This window comes from Bos indicus x Bos taurus, chromosome 13 (assembly GCF_003369695.1).
Source record: "Bos indicus x Bos taurus breed Angus x Brahman F1 hybrid chromosome 13, Bos_hybrid_MaternalHap_v2.0, whole genome shotgun sequence".
Taxonomy (NCBI): domain Eukaryota; kingdom Metazoa; phylum Chordata; class Mammalia; order Artiodactyla; family Bovidae; genus Bos; species Bos indicus x Bos taurus.
In genome coordinates, this window is record NC_040088.1 from 62,449,350 (window position 1) to 62,462,443 (window position 13,094).

Sequence of the window (13,094 nt, forward strand, 5' to 3'; positions counted from 1 at the left end):
AGAGAAAAAAAATAATAGTAAAAAGTTAAACTAATTAGAGAGACTTGTTTATACTGGGGATCCTCAATCTCTGGGATCTAATGCCTGATGATCTGAGGTGGAGCTGATGTAATGAGAATAGAAATAATGTGTACAATAAATGTAATGGCTTGAATTATCAGGAAACTATACCCCCACCCTCACATCACAGAAAAAATTATCTTTCACAAAACTGTTCCCTTGTGCCAAAAAGGTTGGGGACCTCCAGTTTCTATCACTAGAGTAGTGCTTGAACCTTCACAGGCAATCAGTAAATATTAGTCAAATGAATGAGTTAAAGTGTTTTGGAAATAATAAACCCGTTCAATAGGCACAGTCAGGTTATAAATATCCTGCTCCAATATATCTATAGAACATAACCACCGTGGTTGACAATATTTAAGTAGGAAAGGTTCTGATGTGGTGACGTCAGTTTCCCATTTGCTTTGTGACTCTCTAGTACCTGAATTTTTGTTTTCCTTCCTCCTCAGTTGGCCAGTTAGGGGAGCTGGTAATACCACTTCCTACTTCATTTTTAGATGGGAGTTTCCATGGCCTGAGAGAGTGGCTGGAGGTTGAGGACTGGTGTGGATTAGAGGAAGAAGGTGATTCAGACATTTCATGGAAGGTGTTCTGAGAATTGGAAACTGCTTTTGATAGAATCTTATAGAAAAGCTTTTAAGTTCTGGATCAGTCTCACATTTTAGAAAACAGATGGCTAAGAGGAAAGAAGTGGCAGGAGAGGAATGGAAGGGCATGTAGACATGGGTGGGGAAGAACTGGTGTTCTGAGAATTCCCAGCCACTTTGTGTGCTAAGCTCTTCTTGGACTACACGTTCAAGATTGCCTAATTGAATGGCCTTTACATTTGCAATGCCTTTGAAACAAATTTCAACTCTGCATTCTGTCTCTAACAAAACTTTCTTGTCTTCTAGGTTAATTGCTAACATTTTCCTTTCTTGCAGTGTAAGATTAAACTATTTTCATTTAGGTGCCCAGTTCAGCTGGCAGATTGGAGGGTAAGACAAAAGACCTTTGCTGTTTCAATTACAGAGCTTGACTGAGAATTGTAACATTCAAGCATTTTTGAGCTACACAGAAATGGAGATCATTTACATTAACCCTCTCATTTATAGATGAGAAAACTGAGGATTATAGATGTTAAATGACTTGCTGAATTTTCAAGAGGAGCAATGCAATTTGGACCCAGGTCTGTTGTCTTCAGAATTATTTTTTAAGTCCATTGACTTGAAGGACAGTGGTAGGTCTACTATTGTAAGACACAAGATCACCGAGGGATGAAACACCAGTGTTGACTACCAGATGCATTATTTCTCATGGATCTGTTGAGAACCTGAGAAATTACTAGATCATTTGATTTTATATATTTGACATTTGTATTGATTCTGTCAATTTCAATTTGGGGAATAAAAGCAAATTTACTGGTTTTGAAGATATTTTTCTCCAAAGCAACTGGGTCAAGCTAAAATCTAATTCTTTTAAAACACACGAGAAGCTTTTAATTTTAATTAGATACCATTTGTTTATTTTTGCTTTTATTTCCAATATTCTGGGAGGTGGGTCATAGAGGATCCTGCTGTGATTTATGTTGGAGAGTGTTTTATCCATGTTCTCCTCTAGGAGTTTTATAGTTTCTGGTCTTATGTTTAGATCTTTAATCCATGGGATCTAATTAAAATTAAAAGCTTCTGCACAACAAAAGAAACCATAAGCAAGGTGAAAAGACAGCCTTCAGAATGGGAGAAAATAATAGCAAATGAAGCAACTGACAAACAACTAATCTCAAAAATATACAAGCAACTCCTGCAGCTCAATTCCAGAAAAATAAACGACCCAATCAAAAAATGGGCCAAAGAACTAAATAGATGTTTCTCCAAAGAAGACATATAGATGGCTAACAAACACATGCAAAGATACTCAACATCACTCATTTTCAGAGAAATGCAAATCAAAACCACAATAAGGTACCGTTTCACGCCAGTCAGAATGGCTGCGATCCAAAAGTCTACAAGCAATAAATGCTGGAGAGGGTGTGGAGAAAAGGGAACCCTCTTACACTGTTGGTGGGAGTGCAAACTAGTACAGCCACAATGGACAACAGTGTGGAGATTCCTTAAAAAACTGGAAATAGAACTGCCATACAACCCAGCAATCCCACTGCTGGGCATACACACCGAGGAAACCAGAATTGAAAGAGACACGTGTACCCCAATGTTCATCGCAGCACTGTTTATAATAGCCAGGACATGGAAACAACCTAGATGTCCATCAGCAGATGAATGGATAAGAAAGCTGTGGTACATATACACAATGGAGTATTATTCAGCCATTAAAAAGAATACATTTGAATCAGTTCTAATGAGGTGGATGAAACTGGAGCCGATTATACAGAGTGAAGCCAGAAAGAAAAATACCTATACAGTATACTAATGCATATATATGGAATTTAGAAAGATGGTAATGATAACCCTGTATGCGAGATAGCAAAAGAGACACAGATGTATAGAACAGTCTTTTGGACTCTGTGGGAGAGGGGGTGGGGGATGATTTGGGAGAATGGCATTGAAACATGTATAATATCATATAAGAAATGAATCGCCAGTCCAGGTTCGATGCAGGATACAGGAAGCTTAGGGCTGGTGCACTGGGATGACCCAGAGGGATGGTATGGGAGGGAGGTAGGAGAGGGGTTCAGGATGGGGAACACGTGTACACCCGTGGTGGATTCATGTTGATGTATGGAAAAACCAATATTGTAAAGTAATTAGCCTCTAATTAAAATAAATAAATTTAAATTAAAAAATAAAAATATTTCATCTGTTAAAAAAAAAAAAATCAAACACACAAGAAAATAATTTGGACATGTCTCTAAGTGGAAACATAAGGCAAAATATTATACAATCAATATAGCTAATATTTTAAGATAGCCACAATGTGAATCACTGTTTTACATTTATAAAACATAAATACCTGCATAATTTAAAATACAATAACTCAAATATAACACAAGATTAATTTTGAACAGAAAACTCTCTAGGTTAATAAAGAAAATTTCACTGCTATAATGTACTCTTATCCATAAAACAATAAGCAACGTTTTTTGGTAAATTCAAGGGAAGTTATCAACTAATATTATTTACTTATTTCTAAATTATTTTCCATGCCTATTGTTTTGTCCAAAGAAATCAGCTACCTAGAAGTGTATATATCTTTAAATGATTTGATATTAAGGATCTAATGATATTATGCTCATTTTTACAGAAAAAAATACTGTTTAAATGAGGCAGTGACCCTCCTGATAGGCAGTTTAATTTTGTGTGCTGTGCTGTGCTTAGTCGCTCAGTTGTTTCTGACTCTTTGTAACCCAATGGACTGTAGTCTGCCAGGATCCTTCGTTCATGGGGATTTTTCAGGCAAGAACACACTGGAGTGGGTTGCCATGCCCTCCTCCAAGGAACTTCCCAACCCAGGGATCAAACCTAGGTCTTCCACATTGCAGGCAGATTCTTTACCATCTGAGCAGTAGAGAAGCCCTTAATTTTGTAAGGAAGAACAAGTTATAAAATTTAAAAACCTCCCATGTAAACGTCAGAGACTCTGAAACTTAATATGCTTAAGTTCAAAATCCGATTCTTCCCCTTCAAACTTACTCACTGAACAGTCTTCTCCATCTGTGTTAATGGCAACTCTATAACTCCAGTTGCTTGGAGAGAAAAAAGTCTTGTAAGGAGCTCTGTATTGGAAGTCTGACTCCACTTTTCAACGTATGACTTAATGACTGACAGCCTTTCCTCATGTGTTCTACACACAGGAAATTTTCAAACCTTCTTGGTATGTATGTGGTGTCATCAGTCTTAGAGGTGATAAGATATATTCTAATTATAGGACTAACAATTGACAGAATTCACTGAACGATTACATATGATTTATGAGATAAAATATTACATATATTATTATTACAACTCCTAGAGCTTGGGACTATCCTCAGTTTCAAGGTAGACTGCTGTTCAAAATTTGGTTCAGATATTAAGACTGATAACACCACACCACACACCAGGCTTGCATTACTCAGAAAATGAGGTTTTCTAAGAAAGCCCAGGTGCTCCCCCTGTTGGTAGAAGATCCCAAATAATATCAGCCCCTACCTGTCACAGCAATCTTCATCCAGGTCCTATCCCCTAACCAGCATAACACTCTCCCCAGTTTCCTTTCCTCATTCTCTAAATAATAATAATATATCTATATATAATACTGTTGTAATAATATATAATATTTTATCTCATAACTTATATATAATCTTTCAGTGAATTCTGTCAATTTTCAATCCTACTCTGTTACAAGAGGTGATGTTACTACTACTTTTGGTTCAAGCCACTATCATTTTCTGTGTGTGATTTCATTACAACACTTGCTTTCCTGATCTCTGTACCCTACCATTTCCCATTAAGCAATAAAGAATGATGGTGATGTAAGCTGTTATATATGGAATGGATAAACAACAAAGTCCTACTGTATAACACAGGGAACTGTATTCAATATCCTATGATAAACCATAATGGAAAAGAATATTAAAAAGAATGTAATGTATACATATATACACACACACACGTGTTTATATATACATCACTTTTCTCTATAGCAGAAAATTAACACATTATAAATCAACTATACTTCAATAAAAATATTTACCTAGAAAAACCATGGAGATATTTTATATAAATTGAATGTCACTTCTTTGTCCCAAACGCTACAATATTTAAATACTATTCCCCATTACAAGGAACTAGGTCTTCTTGGAAAAATGGTCTATTTGGGGCTAAGAAGATCCAAGATGAGCCTGGGAATTTTTTGTGTGTGCCAAAAATTAGTAAAGTGCTCAAGAAAATTACATCATTATGATGAAAGTCTGAATTACTGGTCAAATCAGAAATAATTTCAACATCAAAATAAGTAATGAGAGGACTTTAGCTCTTACCACACGTATAAGAAAAAGAAGGTACGAAATTATTCTCCAGCCATAAGCAACTAGAAACTTGGGAAAAATCTATGTCTGATGCTTATGCTCTCTGAAACTGTTTACACTATAAACAGGAGAAGCAATAGCTCGTAACAACCTCAAGGCCTAGCTGACAGTTCCAGACCAGGTCCTGAATGTCAGGAGATGCCTTTCTTTATCTCACTTTGCAATTCTGTTTACATGGCAAGAGAGTTCAGTGGAGCCACCAAACCTTCTGGGTGATATGAGGCTAGAAAATAAAACCCTTCTGGTTATTGTCTTTGCAGTAGGTAAAACATGGCAGACCATTTGCTTTGGGAGATGCTAAAAGATTTCAAAGGCCTTCCTATTGGTTATTTTTATGCCTCTTGATATTTCCCTTTAGTAATTTTCAGCAAAAACTTGAAAATATCAAGGTTTGTGGGATCTACTTTAATGTTATTAACATGAAGGAGATAATATGCGGAAAAAAGTTCCATAAAATAGATAGTGGTGGCCTTAAAGAATTGACAAACGAGACAACAACAACAAAAGTAAAGGAACTACGATTTGCAATAAGAAATAAAGGAGAAACATGGAGGCAAGTCTAGGCAGAAAAAAGGCCTCCAGGTTTTAAGGAGAAAGACCTAACGTGGCTCCAACTGGCTGTGACTGCAGTACTGCTGAGGCCCTCTCTGAGAAGAGCAGCGTTCTGTACTTCTGTGCTTCCTGGGCAAGGCTTACTAGCCAAAGGCTCACTCAGCCCTCAACTGGGAACAAACTGCCAGCTGGACAAAGTATAAAAATATTGTGCCTGCAGGCTCCCACTTCTTCATTCCAAATAGCAGCAATCCAAATATTCAAAGAGCACTTTCTAACAGTCTTGATCAGAAAGATGAAATTTACACTAACACAGTTACCACTCATGTTCATTCAAAATACAGTCAGAAAGAACAGTTCATGCTTCACCTTTTACTCAGTTTTAATACTGAACATTTGAGAAATATTACGTTAACATTACATGCTCACCTTCAATTAACTCTAACTCTCTTAGAAGAACACTTACATAATTACAAAGGAACCTGTAAAGATACATGTTTCTTAATAATTCTGACTTGGAGAACATTTCTAATGTCTTGGTGGTGAATGATTTATATATCTTGATTTTGAGGGTATCATACTTAGTAACATAAAGTAATGAGTTAGATCATCTCTGTTTTCTGAAGTCTTATTTTTACTGTCAACAAATGTAAAACAATTCTTTATTGTCCTTCAGCGTACCTAGTAGAGGCTCCAAGTATTTAAGGAGAATTATTTTTATCTAAGACATTGCAAATGGAGCTGTTGCCATAAGACGAAGCTAGAGCTACAAGTCTGACCTAAGGTTAAATCTCAAGCTCGAAATCACTTTAGGAAAATTGTATTTTGTATTTCTATGCAGTCAAATTTTTCCTTCCTTCCTTTTATGGCTTTTGACAATCCCATACTAAATAAAAGCCTTCCATATGCTTTCCAGGACTGTATGATTACTATATGATTTCATTTTTAAAAAGATTTCAAACCTTTGATGCACCTGAAATTTACTTTGGCTGCAAATGAACAATAAGATTTTTAGAGTGAAAAAGAGGAATATATACACAGGCACACATACATGTGTGCTAGTGTATTTATTGACTGTCTCTGGAAAGATACCTAAGCAGTGAACAATTCCTCTGGAAATAGAAACAAAGACTAAAGTCAAAAGAAAAATTTTAATTTCTGCTCCTTTTTGGTAATACTGTGTGCGTGTAATGAAATGAAAGTTTGCTTTATTTTAAAAAGAAATTGGTGAGAACAAAGGCCTGAACACACCAGGGCCTCATCCCAGGTTAAAGAAAGGGCTATAGTTGTAAAGTTATATTATAATTGGGAAATCCCAAACAGACTGCAGTTCCTCTGAAGAGTATTAGCCTGGAATGAATGGCAAGAATGTTGACAATTTTCTGGACACCATGGTTTATGGGGAAGTGGGAGACTGAACACACTCTACTCCATATGGCTATGGAAGAAATGTTGAAATTAAGGGAATCCAATTTCCGTTTAAAAAAGGAGTTGTAAGGAATGAAATGCTCTACCATAGTCAGGGGAAAGGCCAAGTTTGCTAAGGTGACAGAGAATCAACTCAAGGTCTGTTTGCTGCTCACCTTTCCCGCCTCCTCTCTGATCATGCTCTTCCCCTCAACTTCCCACCATGAACCTACTGGCCTTCATCCAGCCCCTCCAACCACAGACACTTTACACAAGCTGGACCACCTACCTGCCTCAACAACTCTCCCTTTGAAAATCTTGCAGATTGAAGCTCAATCTCTACTTCCTGCAAGAAGCCATGAATGGTCAAATCCTTCTATTATAACCTCTTATCACACCAGGCAGCTTTTCTTCAACGGACTTTTCAGAACTCTGTGTTATATGTGTCTGCATGGTTATCGGCATGTGACTCTTTCCACCGCTAGTCAGAAGGGTCCACAGGGGACTGAAATCGACACACCTTAAAAGTGCTCACTATACGTTTGCTGGCTGAACAAAAAACTGAATGATTGAATGAATGAATGAACTGAGTAAAACAGAGGAGAGCACAGTGATGACTGAGAGCTTCAAGAAGATAGTGCATGCTCAGTTGCTAAGTCGTGTCCGACTCCTTGCGACCCCATGAACTGTAGCCCACCAGGCTCCTCTGTTCATGGGATTTCCCAGGCAAGGATATTGGAGTGGATTCCCATTTTCTCCAGGGGATCTTCCTGACCCAGGGATCAAACCCACATCTCCTGCTTGGCAGGTGGATTCTTTACCACTGAGCCACCAGGGAAGCCCTCCTAGAAGATGGCTGAGTGGAAAATGACTTGCTATCCTGGTTGTTGGACAAGGATAACAGGCACGGGACTGTGTTTGAACTGATGAAATCTGAGATACCAAGACTGAGAAAATTATACAGAGTCAGTCACCTCAGACCTATTTTGCTGTGATGAAAATGTCAATTACTTCCAGGTTTTTCTCCTTTTGTTTTGGATAGTGACAGTAGCTATCCAGTTTGTTCAAAATATACATTTTCAATACCTTAAGCAAAGATTTACCTATTACTTATTTATAAGTAATTACTTATTTATAAGGCAGAATTTATTATAGTCACAATCCTAATTTAATACTACCTTTATATAATTTGATTCTATAACAAAGCAGTTTCCATTTGTAAACCCTATTGACCTGGTTAACAAAAATTCTATGTAATGAAACTGAGGCAATTATCTAATTCAAAGGGAAATATACAACAGACCATTTAAGCTAAATTCTATTAATAGGAAGCAAAGCAAATCCACAGGATTTGTGTGGCTAAATGCTGCTACCATTTGTGCAGTGTATTATGTCTAAAATTAACTGGGATAAACCAAACCATGTTTGAATTTGCTTTAGTTTATGTATTTTTGACTTAGTATATATCATTCACAGTGAGTTGAGTGCAAAATCCTTTTAAAACAAGATTAAAATACAGGGTCCCTTTCCTTAAAATATGTATTGTCTACCTAGGGTGAAACTAGTTTTCAGTACTTTTGTATGTATGTCTGTGTGTATGTATGTTACATATGTATTGCATAAGTCACCAATATTATATATATATATATGTATGTGTGTGTGCTTGTATAATTTTGTATATATACATATGACAGTATTAAATATATGAGCATGCAAATATATTAAAATAGTTAAAATGAGTGAATAGCAATTTTAGAGTAAATGGCAAAATTAGTTATTTATCAATCACCTCCTATATGGTTTGCTTTGTGCTAGACATTTTATGAATATCATCTCTAATCCTCATGACAACATTATAAGAAACATTACCTCCATTTTCAAATGTGGTAACTAAGGATAAGAAGGCTAAAGTACAATTTTACACACGATCGGTGCTACTTTCTCAATTCGTCCCATCCTCTCCTTCCTCTGCTGTGTCCGCAAGTCTGTTCTCTACATCTGTGTCTCCATTCCACCCTTGCAATAGGTTCATCAGTACCATTTTTCTAGAGTCCACATATATGCATTAATGTACAATATTTGTTTTTCTCTTTCTTACTTCACTCTGTATAACAGGCTCTAGGTTCATCCACCTCACCACCACTGACTCAACTTGATTTCTTTTTACGACTAATATTTCATTGTATATAAGGTACATGTTATTGGTATTTTAATACTTTCTCTTCAGTAAGACTGCAGTGACCAAATGGGTAAACAGATGGAATCAAAAGATAAAGAGAGCCTAATACAATGAATCTAGTTACAAACTTAGAAGCACAAGCTGGAATCAAGGTTGCCAGGAGAAATACCAATAACCTCAGATATGCAGATGACACCACCATTATGGTAGAAAGTAAAGAAGAACTGAAGAACCTCTTGATGAAAGTAAAAGAGGAGAGTGAGAAAGTTGGCTTAAAGCTCAATATTCAGAAAACTAAGATCATGGCATCTGGTCCCATCACTTCATGGAAAATAGATGGAGAAACAGTGGAAACAGTGGCAGACTTTATTTTGGGGGGCTCCAAAGTCACTGCAGATGGTGACTGCGGCCATGAAATTAAAAGATACTTACTCCTTGGAAGAAGAGTTGTGACCAACTTAGACAGCATATTAAAAATCAGATACATTACTTTGCAAACAAAGGTCCATCTAGTCAAGGCTATGGTTTTTCCAGTAGTCATGAATGGATGTGAGAATTGGACTATAAAGAAAGCCAAGTGCTGAAGAATTGATGCTTTTGAACTGTGGTGTTGGATAAAATTCCTGCGAGTCCCTTGGACTGCAAGGAGATCCAACCAGTCCATCCTAAAGGAAATCAGGTCTGAATGTTCGTTGGAAGGACTGATGTTGAAGCTGAAACTCAGTACTTTGGCCACCTAATGCAAAGAGCTGACTCATTTGAAAAGACCCTGATGCTGGGAAAGATTGAGGGCAGGAGGAGAAGGGGACAACAGAGGATGAGACGGTTGGATGGCATCACCGACTCAGCGGACATGAATTTGGGTAAACTCTGGGAGTTGGTAATGGATAGGCAGGCCAACTGTGCTGCAGTCCATGGGGTCGCAGAGAGTCAGACACGACTGAGTGACTGAACTGAACTGAGCTGAATACCACCCAGAAACAAACTAAAAAAAAAAATTCTTGATTGGCACATGGAAAAAGTAGCATGAATACATAAAAAGAGACCCACTAGGAGGCTATTATGTTTAGGGATGAAGTAGGTTCAGACTGACAGGTATGAGTATTAAGTAAGCAATGCCTGGAACATAGTGAATACTCAACCCCTATGAGCTGTCAACATTGTCATTAGAAGAGTAGCTGAGTTGATGGTGAAAAGTGGCTGAAATTGGGAAATATGTTAAAGAAAATAGGGCCACAGAAATTTTTGCTAGATTCAAAGGTAAATAATCAGTATGGGAAAAGTCAAGAACACTTTTAGGTTTTTGGTATGAAACACTGCCTGAATGATTTAACCATTTATTCAAATCAGGGGAGGAGGAAAATTTGAGACAAAATAAACTTCTATTATTATTTGCAAGAAAAAGATAGATTAGTATCATAATAGATAATAATAGAAATACCATATTTTTATATAACATTAACATTCAGAAAACTAAGATCATGGCCTCTGGTCCCATCACTTCATGGGAAATAGATGGAGAAACAGTGGAAACAGTGGCTGACTTTATTTTTTTGGGCTCCGAAATCACTGCAGATGGTGATTGCAGCCATGAAATTAAAAGATGCTTACTCCTTGGAAGGAAAGCTATGACCAACCTAGATAGCATATTATAAAGCAGAGACATTACTTTGTCAACAAAGGTCCGTCTAGTCAAGGCTATGGTTTTTCCAATAGTCATGTATGGATGTGAAATTTGGACTGTGAAGAAAGCTGAGCACCGAAGAATTGATGCTTTTGAACTGTGGTGTTGGAGAAGACTCTTGAGAGTCCCTTGGACTGCAAGGAGATCCAACCGGTCCATTCTAAAGGAGATCAGTCCTGGGTGTTCTTTGGAAGGAATGATGCTAAAGCTGAAACTCCAGTACTTTGGCCACTTCATGCGAAGAGTTGACTCACTGGAAAAGACTCTGATGCTGGGAGGGATTGGGGGCGGGAGGAGAAGGGGACACCAGAGGATGAGATGGCTGGATGGCATCACTGACTCGATGGACGTGAGTTTGAGTGAACTCTGGGAGTTGGTGATGGACAGGGAGGCCTGGCATGCTGCGATTCATGGGGTCGCAAAGAGTCGGACACGACTGAGAGACTGAACTGAACTGAACATATATTATACTGTCCTCATCTCAATTCCTAGGGGGATTAGAGACCAGGATTCCTTTGTATAGATGAGAAAATTGAGCTGGAGGAGGTATAAGTGGTTTCAACACCTATACATCCAGCAAGACATTATCACACTAAAGCACACATTGGCAAATATTAACTATCTGCTGTATTTAAGTGCTCTCTCTGGAGAAGGATAATGCTGAATTTTCCTTGAAATTTACTGACATATGGAACCACACCCACGATGTATTTAAAAAGAGAAGGGAGAAGAGTCATGCACTGAGTGAGACAAGATGAGAAGTGGAATGAAAGCTGAAAGAATTTAAGTAATGAAGGTAATCAAAGGTAAACAAACCACTTCCTCCAAAAGTACTTGAAAAATACAAGGGAAAATAATGTACACACAAAGAAATCAACAGGAGAAAAGGTCTAGTTTTCTTTTTTTCAGATTGTCTGCTACAAAATCAAGGCACTGAAAATTTTTGATGAAAATATGCAAATGTCCGATAGTTTTAGGAATATGAATTACAGTTTTGGTGGAAGAAGGCTAACTGCTAATAGTTAACTAAGCATAGCAGGCAAATTCACCACGCGAAGATCCATTCATAGACCTTCAAAGTCTGGTCTCAATCACTTCTTTTAACCTTCCTGTACAAAAATTTTCCATTACTAAAACTGTTGTTAATAATGACTTCACTTTCACAGTTTTTCCGAAATATAAATAAATGATCATAAGAAGCTTTGGAAAACATGGATCACTATGTAAATAACTATATAAAACCAAATTTAGGTGAACACATGCTTGGTTAAAAAAATAAAAACACTGTTTAATAGTCATCACTTTCATTATCGTAGCTTCCCTGATAGCTCAGATGGTAAAGAATCTGTCTCTGAGGCAGCAGACCTGGGTTTTATTCCTGGGTTGGGAAGATCCCTGGAGAAGGAAATGGCAACCCACTCTAGTATTCTTGCCTGGGAAATCCCATGGACAGAGGATCCTAGCGGGCTACAGTCCATGGGGTTGCAAGGATCATACACAGCTGAGGGACTCTCATTTTCACATCATTATCATAACTAAAATTAATTGAATGTCAACCAACGCTGGGCATTTTATACATATTATCTCTAATTCTCACTACATTGAAAAATAATTATCTTGATTTTACATCAATATTAATTAACTAGTGCAAATTCACATTGGTTTATGGCAGAGCTGGGATTTATACCCAAATGGATCTGACACTGTGGTTTGTGTTCTTTTTCATTATAACTCATTACATAAAATCCTAGGCCAAATGGAAAAACTAAGAAGTAAGAAGCCAAGACTACATCTCTGTCCTAACAGAGTTTATAAACAACAACAATGCATACATTTATACTAGAGGTTAGCTGAGAATATAATTCAGTATATGATGGGAGAACTGAATGGCATAAGTGAAGTCTAAGAAAGATGAGTGATATCAGCAGATGTAACACTGGGGTCACCGGTGATGACTCCAGAGAGGAGTTGAGTACTTAACTACCATAAAAAGAAGAGTAGAATTCATGGAAGAATCACTGAGAATGGAAAATGTCTTTCCAGCAATCAACAAGTGGTATGAATAATAATAAGTACAATTCACAGCATGCTTGTGGATAAGAAATAAATCAACTTTGAGATCCAAACTAATATTATTATAACATTGATAATTTACAAAGCACTTTCATATGTGTATGTACCTATAGAAACATATATATACATGTACGTAT

General features: G+C 37.2%; 1 protein-coding gene across 1 annotated transcript in view; it reads right to left on the reverse strand.

Moving 5' to 3' along the window:
* MALRD1 (MAM and LDL receptor class A domain containing 1) overlaps positions 1-13,094 on the reverse strand; it is a 570,138-nt gene that overhangs the window by 290,467 nt on the left and 266,577 nt on the right. The gene's annotated exons all lie outside the window — the stretch shown is intronic.